Raw genomic sequence first — 13323 nt, 5'->3', positions numbered from 1 at the left:
GGTAGCAAAAGAAATCTTGGATTCGGGGAATAGTGGAGCTATAGCTGCAGCGATGGAGGTTGCTTGTCCGGTGGTATTTTCGCCTTTGGAGGGGAACAGATATGAAGCCACAATTACAGCGCTGGACTGGAAGCTGCTGTCACAATTATGGTCCACAGTTAGTCAGTTTGGAGTGACCGGTGAGCCCACAAAACAGATACTTGATTGCATCTGGGGGACTCAGGTATTACTGCCGGCTGATTGCAAAGGAGTAGCGAAGCTTATCTTCACTCAGCATCAGCAGCTCTTGTTTAATGCACACTGGCAGGCACTTTGCCAGGAATGTGTAACGACACAACGGCAGCAAGGCGACCCGTTACACGGAATAACCCTGGATGAGCTAATGGGTTCAGGACCTTTTCTTCGTACAGAGCAGCAGGCATTAATTGGTCCTGAAAAATGTCAGGAGGCTATGCGCTTAGTACGAATGGTGATAGACAGGGTAAAAGAGCCAGGCGGGGTCCCCTCTTATATGGGAATAAAGCAAAGAAGAGATTAATCATTTGGATCTTTTATAGATAAGGCAGCCGCTGCTATCGAAGGGGTGGGAGTCCCTGATTTTATGACAGGTGCTTTACTGAAACAATGTGCACTCCAGAATAGTAACCAGGCTACGAAGAACGTATTAAATACCTTAGGAGCTAATTAGTCTATAGAGGAAGCGTTAGAACGATTGGCAAATATGCCCATAGGGAATCAAGTGATGTTAGTAGAAGCTATTAAGGAATTAGGAGTAAGATTACAAAAACAAGCGGCAGCTTCGCAGAGTCAGGTATTAGCTGCTCTTGCACCCCTACAAGCGGCTGCTACAAATAAGTCACAGGCTCCATCTACTGGCCGATTTAAATGTTACCGGTGTGGAGGCATGGGACATACACGACGAGACTGTCAGACAGCTGGCGTCTGGTGCCAGAGTTGTCGCTCGGATACCCACAGCACCAGAGCTTGCCGACACCGCTCGGGAAACATAAAGACGAGCGCGTTCAACAGCCGCCGCGCCCAGACACAAGTAGCCGCTGCCCACACCTCAGCCCAGCTGCACTCCAGCCAGCCACTGCCGGGAGCCTCGAGCTGGACGTGGCAGCCTCAGTAGCAGTAACACTGATGACCACCCAACCAGAAAAGGTGCCGACTAGAATAAAGAGACCAATCATCATTGATGGACAACCTATGGGAGCTTTGCTTCTGAGACGATCGTCGGCCACCATGATAAGATTATTTGTTTTAACTAGAGTAATAGATGCTGATTATACGGGGGAAATTTATGTCATGGTACATACTCCTTTTCCACCGATACGAATCGAGAAAGGGCAGAAGATAGCCCAATTGGTTCCATTGGAGCAGATTGCTAAAACATTGCCCCCTCGTCAATTACAGTCGAGGGGAGAACGAGGCTTTGGTTCCACTGGAGGGCTTACTTTATTAACAATGAATTTGAATGATCGGCCTAAGCACACTGTAATAATAGAGCATCTGGGGGGGAGACAAATCTTAGAAAGTTTATTAGATACTGGTGCAGACTCCAGCATTATTAGTCCAGATTACTGGCCTCACAACTGACCATTACAGCCAACCACAATGACAGTTACCGGGGTTGGGGGCCTGACACTTGCTAGAAAGTCACCTATGTTGTCTGTAACTATTGATGGAAAAACTTTACGGAATGTTTTTTCAATTGTACCCTTACCCCCTACAGTGCAGTGCCTCATTGGTCGGGACATTCTGGCTCAACTGGGAATAGTGCTGACAAATGAGCACCCTATGGGCTAGTGGCCATTGCGTGGACTTTCCCGATCCCGCTGACCTGGACCACGGATGTCCCAGTGTGGGTTAAGCAATGGCCACTAAAAAGGGAAAGTCTGGAACAAGCACATATGCTAGTACAAGAACAATATAAGCAAGGTCATTTACAGTTGTCGACCAGCCCATGGAATACACCTATTTTTGTCATTAAAAAGAAATCAGGAAAGTACCGCTTGCTACATGATTTACGGGCTGTAAATGAACAAATGGAACCTATGGGAGCCTTACAACCAGGTTTACCTAACCCAGCAATGTTGCCAAAGGACTGGCCATTGTTAATTGTAGATCTTAAGGACTGTTTCTTTATTATTGCTCTTCACCCTAGAGATACCCGAAGGTTTGCTTTTACTTTACCGGCATTAAATAGGGAAGAGCCAGATAAGAGGTTTGAATGGGTTAATCTTCCACAGGGTATGAGAAACAGCGCCACCTTATGTCAATTGTATGTTGACAATGCTTTACAACCCTTACGGCAAGCCTGGTCCGAAACCATCATTTATCATTATATGGACGATATTCTATTTGCTCAGCAGCAACCTTTTACAGGTCAACAAATTCAAAAAATACATGATGCTCTGAAATTACATGGGTTGGTTGTAGCTCCTGAAAAAATTCAACTATCTGCACCCTGGAAGTATCTAGGATGGACACTTACTGGTCAGGTTGTTACCCCCCAGAAACTGCAATTAAACATTGAAATACATACATTGCATGATGCCCAAAGGTTACTTGGTGATCTACAATGGCTGCGTCCTATTGTGGGCATCCCGAATGAGCTATTAGATAAACTTCGACCCTTACTAAAAGGAACTGATCCAGCACAGCCTGTTCATATAACCTCTGAGCAGGTTAGGACATTACAACAGATACTGGACTGTGTGACACAGGGCAGTGTCCGGAGACGAGACCTTAACCTCCCTATACAGCTGACAGTTTGGTGTGGAACTAAATACTTACTAGGTGCACTTACTCAGCAAAACAGAAAAACGGGGGAGGTGTGGGCCTTGGAATAGATATCTCCTCCACTTCAACAGCATAAAACCCTTCTTCAAAAAATTGAAATTTTGGCTGAGTTGCTCAAGAAGGGTCGTGAACGGACACTACAGATCATGGGAAAGGAGCCTGATCAGATACGGGTACCAATGAAGAAAGATACATTGACCTGGTACCTGTTAAACAGTATGGAATTACAAGAGGCACTGTTAGGAGCCGGAAGTGTGATTGCCACTGATGATATCCCCAATATACCGTTGAATTGGATAGGGCAATGGGGTTAGATTCAATGCCCAAAAAGGTCACAGAAACCCCTGTTGGATGCTATAACAGCCTACACGGATGCGGGAAGAAAATCCAGAATTGCTGCAGTAACCTGGCAGGAAAAGGAACAATGGCACCATCAGATTCTCCAGGCCTCCGAGTTGGATACTTTACAAACGATGGAGTTATTGGCTGTTGTTTGGGCCATGATGCATTTTTCTGGGCCCCTCAATATAGTGACAGATTCTTTGTATGTTGCTGGAGTATGCGAGCGAATAGAAGATACCTCTATAAAAGAAGTTCAAAACAGGAGGTTACATGAGCTGTTTATACAGTTACAGAGGGCAATTAAACTGAAGAAGTATCCTTTCTCTGTCATTCATATCAGAAGTCATAAGTGGGATATTGGTCTAGGAGAGGGTAATGCACGAGCGAATAAGCTAGTCTCAATCACACATGTGACTCCAATTCCCAGGCAGACTATGGCCAGAGAGGCACACTCCATGTTTCACCAAAATGCAAAAGGCCTCCATAGAGAATTTCAGATATCTCTGGAAGAGGCACGGGCAATAGTCAAAGCCTGTCCCATATGTAGTCATCATAATGGGGGCTGCGGGTTAGGTCTAGGAGTTAACCGCAGAGGGCTGAATACAAATGAGACCTGGCAAATGGATGTCACACATGTTGCTGAGTTTGGAAGGATAAAGTATGTGCATGTTACTATAGACACCTATAGTCATTTTATATGGGCCACAGCACAGACCGGTGAGAAAGCAGGGCACGTGGAGAGGCATCTTAGTAGCTGCTTTGCAGTAATGGGAGTGCCACGACATATTAAGACAGACAATGGGCCTGCCTACTGCAGCAAAAGAATAAAACAGTTCATGCAAATGTGGGGGATTGAACACGTGACAGGCATCCCTAATTCCCCGACAGGACAAGTGATCATAGAAAGAGCTAATGGTACCTTGAAAAGATATCTAGGTAAATACAAAGATATTAGAGAGCCGCAAGAGAGGTTGCTAAAGTGTCTATTTGTCTTAAATCACCTGTGTGTTTTTGGGGAAAGCAAAGTTCCTGCTGTAATTCGTCATTATGTAACAGAGAAAGATAGTGTGAAGCAGGACGTATGGGTAAAATATAGAGATCCCAAGACAGGACAATGGCAAGGTCCTGCTAAGGTATTATACTGGGGCCGCGGATATCTTTGTGTTTCTACCCCTACAGGATCCTTTTGGGTACCTGCTAAATGGACCCGAGCAGCTGTGTTAGATGGAACCAGACCCCAGACAACTGAGCGAAGAGGACCGTCGGCGAGTGGAGGAGAAGCTGTTGATCACCACTCGACCAATACTTCTCAAGCTGAAAGGACAGTGTAGCTTTGCCATTGACCGAGCGATTGATCGGTGTCAATCTCTGGACAGTATACTAAGCCTGATTCCGGCACTTCATACGTTTTATCATAGAGGGCCTAAGAGATTAGCTTGTATTAAGTGTCAAAATACTCAGTGTGCTGCATAGATATTGTTTTTTTGCGGGGGGTGTCAGCAAACTAAGTGGGTGCATCAGTCCCAATTACCTGAGCTGTAGTGCAGAAGCTGTGCATTTTATTGGCAACGGGATTCCTAGCAAGCAGAACTCCAGGCCTTTACAGGGTTACCTGGCCGCCAAGGGTTACAGTTGTATGAGTCCCCAGAACAGAAAATTCTTGCATGGTTTAGGTGGGAAACCCAGCACTTTGCCAGACGCGCTTTAGGGCAATCTCAGTCATGTATCTTACAGTCTAAGTGTGGTCAGGGTATTCCCCTCTCCCAGTTAGATGTAGTAAGTCCGATTCTGGGGGATCAAGATCCTAACCAAGCATGGGACGATTGTTTAAAGGCTCTAAAAAGATTAAGTCTGGGCGGCTCAAGAAAGAAAAGGGGGAGAGGAAAGAAGAGACATTCTTAACAGTTTGTGGGCAACCTGTTAATTCCCCAAATGTCTGGATGGTTCAAAACAGCGCCCAGGAAAATCAGGGTGATGTGGCAGACTTATGCTGCTGTTTTACTCGTATTTGCCCTCTTAATAGACAGCCCAGACATTGCCAAAGGAGTGGGAACCCACCAAGCATGGGCCCCACCTCAGCCCAAGACTAATATCTGGATCACCATGGCAAATTTAACTAACCAGGAGGCTATTTGCTTGTCATTATCTTCTCCCGGTAATCCATTTACAACCTGTTTGGTTGGACTGCCGGCAGATCCCTGGCCATGCCCATCGAAAATACCCACCTGCAAAACCGATGACGCCAGGGTCAGTATAGATAACTGGGACCAATAGATTTCTCATTTTCCTATAGCACCGCAGGAACCCCAAGAATTAGAACTGTTAGGCTCAGTGATGGCGGATGCATGCCTTAGGTTTAAGCATAAAAGTCAGCTGCCAGCCAAAAACTATTCTACTATTGTAACCTCCAGCATAGCCATTTACCGTAATGCAACAACCTGGTGCAATTATACCACAAAGAGGGTGTCGATCTCATCAAATGACCCTATTCAATTACCAGCATGTTACTTTTTAATATGTGGGGATCGTGCTTGGCCCGGTGTCCCATCGATGCTGAGCGGGGGGCCATGTACAATTGGACGCTTGTCTCTACTCACACCCAATACGTCCATGATCCTTAATATGAGCAGCCGCTATCACAGAATTAAAAGAATGGCCCATGCGTTTACTGCTGACTGCAAAGATGATGTAAAATTTTGGTCTCCAAGGGCCATAGTGGCAGCATCCTTTTTAGCTCCAAGGGTATCAGCAGCAGGTGCCCATGCCATTTTAAACAAGCTAGGATGCTGGCTTACTAAACAAACTAATGCCACCTCTTTAGCACTTTCTAGCCTTTTGCTTGATGTTGATTCTATTCGCCATGCAACGCTTCAGAATAGAGCTGCAATTGACTTCCTTTTACTGGCACAATGCCATGGTTGTGAAGAATTTGAGGGCATGTGTTGCATGAACCTCTCTGATCATTCCCAGTCCATTCACTCCCAGCTCTCTGAGCTGCAAAGGTTAACTAGAAACTTACAAGTAGAATCGGGCTCTGGTATTGATGAGTGGCTCAAATCTTTAGGCTTGGGATCATGGTTGCGCTCTATTGTTAGAGTCATCATTATAGTAGGCATTATAGCTTTGTTAGTAGTGTTAGTTTTGCCTTGTTTTTGCATGTGCTTACAGAACATGGTTCAAAGAATGATATTTGCTGCATCTAATCAAACTATGCTTGTGCAACAGAAAAACAGGGGAAGTGTGGAGGATTTTGTGAACAGCTGGCTAGCTAACAAAGGTCACACTGACATAATACCGTTAGTTAGGGATGAAGGAGATGGGTATAGGAGCCAGCAGTCAGTGTCTAAATCAGGCAAGGGCACTGTGCCCTTGGTGCAACATCAGGATGGGGGAGAGGATCGTTAGTTAGAAACATGAAGAAAATATGTGGACAGCTGCAACATAGTAGCCTCAAGAATGCTAAGGTAGGCGTAGTTAGCTGATAAGTAACTAACCAATAATGAGCTCACCTTTTGCAATATGTATTAGCCTCATTAACACCAATATAAATAATATAATAAATAATATAAATAATATAAATATATATAATATATATAATAAATAATATAAATAATATAAATGTGCCTATCAATAAAGTTTTGAGATTTGCTGATCACTCATATTGAGTGCCGCATTTCTTCTGCTGATTACCACAGAAAGTCAATTTGGTATCACCTGGTTTAAATGTGATAGTCCATTCTTCAGGTTCCTTCACAAGTCCTTTGATTCTGCTGGCATGAATTCACCCTCTTTTTGTGGTTTGGATTGCTGCTTCAGTAGTACCTGGAAAGGACTTTTTAATAACACAGTGATAAAAGAAAGACAATAATGCATTAACTTTTACCATTAGCTTTCTTCAAAACTTTCTGGGTTTAGCTAAATGCTTTCTACACAGCCGCCTCTTCTTCTTGTATCCAGCTCTGCTAATAGCTGCAGAGGCAAATTCTTCTTTCTGTGAGCTACAATTAGTTAAACAAGAAAGGCCAGGCCAATTTTAATGAGAGATTTATCACATCTATTGCTTTTTTACTTTTTGGGCTCCATTTAACTGTTTTAGCTTTACAGACCCATTCCTCAGAACAAAAACCTCCTCTTTTTAACAGCAAACAAAACAGGAAAAAAACCCCTTACTTTAAAGAAATAAACCACTTTGTGAGGTTTGGAGAGTCAGCAATCTCTGCCTTGATTTTATCTTTTAGTGCTGGCCCCCCTCCCCCTTTCTCTCTCTCTCTCTCTCTCTCTTTCTCTCTTTATTTCTCTTTCTCTCTCTCTCAACCTACTTGCTGGGGCCAACGCTGCCATCCTGGGCTCAGGACCCCGCTAGTCTGGGAGCCACCCCAGCAGTTCCACCACTGAGCCAGTGCGCTCCTGGCTGGCAAACCCGTGTAATCTGCGCCCAGCACCGCCACCGGGTCACCTCCATGAATCGGTCCCTGCCGCAGCCCTTGAGACCCTGCCACTCATACGGGAGCGGTCAAACACCTCCCAACCTTGACAACCCCAAACTTGGCGTCCCCAGGTGCTCCTGACATTCTTTTTCTTTCCTTAGTCAACATATCCTCTTTTCCCCTCAAGGAGGGCCCGTTCTGCTAAACCTTTTCTGGACCCCAGTTCGGCATTGAGTAGTCTCCTAACAACCATGTGTTAAGACACTTCCCTGCCCTTTGTGCTGAAATCGCATTCACACTTGTGTTCTCCTCCAGCACCAAGACATCATCACTCCACATTCCAACATCCCAGAGTCTGCTAACCACCCCTACACCATCTTCAACTTCCTTCTTTCTTCTCTTCTTACTTTCTTTTTCTTTCCTTATCTTTTTCTCCTTTCTTTGATTCAACACACCCCAGACTGTACGAGGTGTACACACAATTAGTTTACTTCCAAAAGGAAGTTTACAACTTTCTTTTACTAGGATTGCAGTAGCTGTTATAGCTTGAATACATACTGGCCAGCTGTGGCTTACTGGGTCTAACATCTTTGATAAATAAGCTACTAGTTTCTTTACTCCTCCTCACTCCTGAATTAAAATTTTATGAGCTACTCCATTTTCTACGTTTATGTACAAAATGAAAAGGGCTTTTCTAACAAGGGTAAGCTTAAAGCTGGTACTTAGGCTAGTTTTAACTTCAACTCTTCTAATTTAATATTATCTTCCTTGTTCCATTTTATATTGTCTCCCTCTGTCAATTTTTCATACGAAAATGTTACTGCCTGTGTGTACCGCTCAATCCATAATCTACAATATCTCAATTATTTTACCTCTGGTTCTACAAATTGCATCTTCCCTGTTTGATGTGGCTCGTTTGGTGGGGGGGGGGCACCCCGGGATCTCCCTGGAGGGACCCCTAGGCTGTGAGTTCGCTAGCAGCAGCAGGCAGGCAAGGAGACTCCACACGGCTTCTGAGGGTGCTAATTACATGAGGGTTTATTGGGGGTCTCATCCCCAGGAGCATGGTAGTTACTGAGGGGGAGAGGGGAAAGGGGGAGGGAGGGGGAAAGGGCCTAGGGGAGGGACAAGAGGGGAGAAAAAGGGGCTAAGAGGGGAGAAAGGCTAAGAGAGCGACTGGTCTCGCTCGCACGGTTTAAGAGGTAGATTGAAAGTGGGCGTGGAATCAGACTTGGGCCAATGGGATTACAGATACATGATGGTTCAGGGCAGGACCACAAGCTTAGAATATATCATACATTTTGGAGGGGTAAGAGAGAGCATACCATTTAACTAAAATGCAATACTACACCTTTTGATACCCTTAATCCTTTTTCCCCCCCAGAAAATTCAAAAGTTATATAATAGCTTCTCTAACTTCAGTTTCTCCAAAAAAAATAGTTTTTATTTGGCTTCTTTACTGGGAGCCCCTATTTCCATCCCCAGCCCAAACTTCCTTGTTAATTTTTCTTCATCCTTTTGGCCTAATTTTAAAACTCTAGCTGTCATTTTCTCATCTTCTGGTATAACTCCTATTCCTAATTTCACCTGTAAGTCTCTTCCCAATAAGTTGCTACCTGCTCCAGGGACCAATAAAACATCCCCCATCCAAATTTTAGTTTCCCCCTCAATTACCACATCTTTAATGACTGGAACTGTACAACTTTCTCCTTTTTGCCCCTATTACTTTTACAGTATCTTTGCTCACACTAGAATCTTTTGGAATATTTAACAGGCAGGTTCTTTCTGCCGCTGTGTCTACCACAAATTCCAATTCTTCTTCTTGGGGACCCACTTTTCAAGTTATCACAGGCTCCAAATGGTATTTGTCCCCTAAAAGAAATAGGGCCTATGACCTCCCTATTCCTCCTCTGTGCCCATCTCTTTAAAGATTTTCAGATCTTTTGCCTGCTTTAGGACAATTTTCATATTTCTCTTAAATCTGTCTAACCATTCAGTTGGAGTTTCTTCTTATCCCTCTTAAAAGCTGTCCCTTAAAAACCTTTGGTTTTTTTTTTTTGGCATTTCGCCTTTGATATGCTGTCTCATTTATTCCTTTGATTATGAAATTACAATAATTATTCAAGTGTTTCCTCCCCTCCTCATCATTTCAACCCCAATCAGTAGGTGTCATTGGTGTGAAAAACGCCAATCACTTGTTTTTGAAATTTTAAAAGTTTAATAGTAATAAAATGGGTATAAAAATAGTAATATAATTTAAATAATAAAATTTGAACATTTGAGGTTAGGACAATATGAGACAATAAAAACAAAGAGATACGGACGTCCGGGTACCTTTTTCAGGGCAACACAAGCCCGAAAAAGGACACCCGTTAACAGAGGATTAACCCTTAAAAACAATTGCCTGTTGCATATTCATACATCTCATACGTGATGCATAAATTCCATTCAAACACAGGATTCTGTCTGGTCATCATCAAGTTCTTCCTCTTAATCCTTATGTCGTCTTCCAGTCTGAGCGAGGTGGGAAGAAGTTAGTTTTCTGCTGATAATGGGGCAATAAATTCTCTTTCTCAGAAAGATTTAGGTGTCCTTTGGCTCCTATCTGGTGCGAGTCCTTTCTTAAACAAATATCTTGCATAGCATAGTTTCTATTTTAACATTATGTTGTTATGAAATGAACACAATGGGTCATAATGCCAATCAATAAAATGTTTAATAGAGGATAAAAGAAGCAAAGCACAGCACTGGGCGACAGGGGAGTCACCGCTCCACCAACTGCCGCACCCGAGCCTGAGTCCCGTTCCCCCTTTTGAACAGCTCCTTTTCCGGGTTTCAAGTCATCCTTCCGGTGAATCTGTGGTGGATCTGCGCATGTTCTCCTTGTTGCTAGGGGGTCTTCATCTGCCTTCTGGTGGTCGTTCGATGAAGGCTCGTCGTCTTCCTCGCTCGTATCCCTTTGGCTTATTTGACCTATGTTCTATAATATTGCTTAAAAAGGCACCCGTGGTTAATACCGCTTAAAACAGGCATCTGTGGTTATGGTCAGCTCAGCTAATCATGCTTGAGCAGCCGGTTCCTGCACAGTAGATTATACATTCAACGGGCAAAAAGAGGGGCCACCACCCTCTCACAATGTTATAACCTAAAACTATATTTACGAAAATTAATACAGCATAACTTTCTAACACACATACAATATTCATTTTAATACTTGCGAAAAGCCAATAATAAAATACACATTTTTCACAATTGGCATTTTCTAATCTCCTGGGGGAACCTACTGGTTTTGCCTTAGTGTCAGAGGAAGGGGGGTGAGGGGAGGGATCCGCGCCGAAACTTGGACCTCCAAGGCGCAGGCAGGGTCCGCTGCCGGAACCGCCAGAGAGGGATCTTCCGGTAGAGACCGAGTCGGAGCGTGGATAGTCCCCACATGGCTTAATGGCGGCTGATCCGGCAGGTCCTGGCAGAGACAAAGCAGGCGGGAGACCCCGGCAGCAGCGGCGGTGCCCAGCGCAGCCAGCACGGGCAGGGCAGCCAGGGATGGGACAGACAGGACAGATGGGACCCCCCTCTAGGTGCGGTCGGTGTGGTGACCACGGACCACGCGGCAGGACAGACCCCCCCACCCCTGCCCGGCATGACGGAGCGGCTAGGGCCAGGCAGCTGCTACCGGGGCAGACGAGCTCACTGGTGGGGCCGGAGCCGGCACAGGGGCTGGATCGAGTGGTGCAGCCTCGAGCAGAGAGACCGGAGCCGGGGACGGGGGCTGGGAGGGTGCAGCCGCGAATGGGCGGGAGAACAAACAGGAACGGAGGAGGTAATCTTTTGATCCCAACCCTTTTCTTTCACCGTTTTTCTTTTATTGCTTTGTCTCATGGTTTTTTGATGTTTTAAAGATGTTATTTTCTTACGATCTCCCCCCCCCCCCCCAGCATACAGTATATTATTTTTCTTCTGGATTAAACAGTTTTTTACAAATAAATCCAGAGCCTAACAAATCCAAACTTATGCTTGGATCCTTTGAAATGGTAAACGATCTAACTCACGACCTCCTCATGTTGTTTTTCTCATCACCTTTTTATTTATCCTTTGGCAAATTATACATCTTTCAGTTACTTGCTTTGCTACTCCAAAAATCCCAATGCACCCATAGTTCCTTAAAAAAAAAGATCACACAAAGCCTGAGTACCCCAGTGGGTTTTCTGATGCATGTCTTCTAATATTCCCTAGTAAGCATTTTATTAATTGTCTTCCATCAGGAAGTTTCTATTTCCCTGATTCATCTTGTTCACCACCTATCTTGTTTAATTATTTTTACTCTGTTTCCCTAAACTTTGGAATTTCCAATTTTTCTTCATTTGGAGTTAATATTAACTGTTTCAGCTCCATTTTCTGCTGCATCTTTAGCTTCCTGATCTGCCAAATTATTTCTTCTTATTTCTGGGGTATTTCCCTTTTGGTGTCCCTTAATATGTACTATAGCTATCTCTTTTAGGTAATTTTAATGCCTCTAAAACAAGTTTCTCATGTACTAATCCTTTTCCTCTTGAATTAAGTAATCTCACTTTTTAAATTTTTTTAAAGGTATGTACTAGTCTAAAGGCATACTTTGAATCAGTATATATAGCTCCTTTCTTTTGTGCTAAATATTTTAGTGCTCTTTTTAAAGTATATAATTCACAAGTTTGAGCTTTCCAGTTTAAGGTTAATTTCTCTTTTTCCATAGTTTGCATGTTTTTACCATCCACTACTGCATACCCTGTATTTTTTTTTCTTTTGCAAGGAGTTGTATTTCTGTTAGCTAACATAACTCCCAAAGGGCTATCTTGGGGTATCTTCTGCTAGCATGCTTTTATTCCCCCTTTTACCTGTATTTAACTTACTGGTTTTCTGTTCCATTTTCAAGATCTTATCTATCCATCCCCTGCCTCTGTTTCTCACTTTCGCTAACAGCTTAAATATCATTTTTCTTTCAACTTCACACGCAAAAAAATAAAAACCTTTTTCTCACACTACTTTTTAATAGAATACACCTCCCTCCAAGGAGATATAGTGAAGCTTAAAATACACAATCTACATTACATATACTTTCATTCGTCTACACTCACTTTTATTTCTCATTCACTTTCACGTATTGTTTTACACCCTCAGGACACGAAGTGGATCCCTGTTGCCAGAGAATCACGGGTCCCTGTGGCCCCCCCCTCACCTTGGGGTTGGCCTCAGGGTTTCAGTATCCTGGAAGGGCCCTGGCTCTGGTGCCTCTGGTGCCTGTTCACCTGTGAGGCTGTCTGCGTGTCACTCACTCTCTTTAGCCACGGCCCCCTCCACACACCCAGGAGAACAATGGCCTGTTTGCAGGTCACCTACACTTTATGCCACATCCCCACCTGCCCGGGGGAACAATGGCCTGTTGCATATTCATACACTTCATACATGATGTATAAATTCCATTGAAACAAAGGGTTCTGTCTGATCATCATCAAGTTCTTCCTCTTAATCCTAACGGTGTCTTCAGGGCTGAGCAAGGCTGGAAGAAGTAATTTTCTTCTGATAATGGGGCAATAAATTCTCTTTCTCAGAAAGATTTAGGTGTCCTGTGGTTGCTATCTCAGTGCAAGTCCTTTCTTTAAAAAAGTATCCTACATAACATAGTTTCTATTTTAACATTATGTTATAACCTAAAACTATATTTAACACACTACTTAGGAAAATTAATACAGCATAACTTTCTAACATAACACAT

The sequence above is a fragment of the Passer domesticus genome, chromosome W (genome assembly GCF_036417665.1).
Source record: "Passer domesticus isolate bPasDom1 chromosome W, bPasDom1.hap1, whole genome shotgun sequence".
NCBI lineage: Eukaryota > Metazoa > Chordata > Aves > Passeriformes > Passeridae > Passer > Passer domesticus.
This window is presented reverse-complemented; position numbering follows the sequence as displayed.